Raw genomic sequence first — 631 nt, 5'->3', positions numbered from 1 at the left:
GGATACTCTAAACATTGTTGGAATAAGTGACTGTTGAACACACTACGGAGATATAATACATTGTTGGAATAAGTGACTGTTGAACACACTACGGATATATAATACATTGTTGAATAAGTGACTGTTGAACACACTAAGTAAATCTAAAACATTGTTGGAGTAAGTGACTGTTGAACACACTACGGAGATTGTTCGTCACGAACTGTACTATTATGTACATCTTTAAACTTGACTCTAAAAATATTTATCTGATAATGACCTTCAAAATCTGTCAGTTCGTAGTTTATATTGAAAATTAGGGTTAAACATAATTAATTTTACCTCATATGAAAATATTAAACGTTCTACTAATCAAGTCATACAAATCTGTGATGTTGAATATTTACAGGCTAGTTAGGGGTCATTTGCAAAGAAAAAAAAATGGGTCTCTTTCCCCCTCAACCAACTCCACAGTAGAGTAGCTTTATCATACCTGTAATTCGTAAATTTGTAGATGGGCCTATATCAGTGAAGGGTATTACTACCAGACGACATGAGTCACGTAGAACTTCATCAGCTGCTGTATATAAAGCTAAATGACGTGTAATAAAACGTGGAACATGTATGCCTACTGTTTGTGAAGTTTTTTCCG

Source organism: Limulus polyphemus, unplaced genomic scaffold (genome assembly GCF_000517525.1).
Source record: "Limulus polyphemus unplaced genomic scaffold, Limulus_polyphemus-2.1.2 Scaffold10550, whole genome shotgun sequence".
In the NCBI taxonomy this organism is placed as follows: domain Eukaryota; kingdom Metazoa; phylum Arthropoda; class Merostomata; order Xiphosura; family Limulidae; genus Limulus; species Limulus polyphemus.
The sequence above is the reverse complement of the archived record's forward strand: the minus strand, read 5'-3'. Positions refer to the sequence as shown.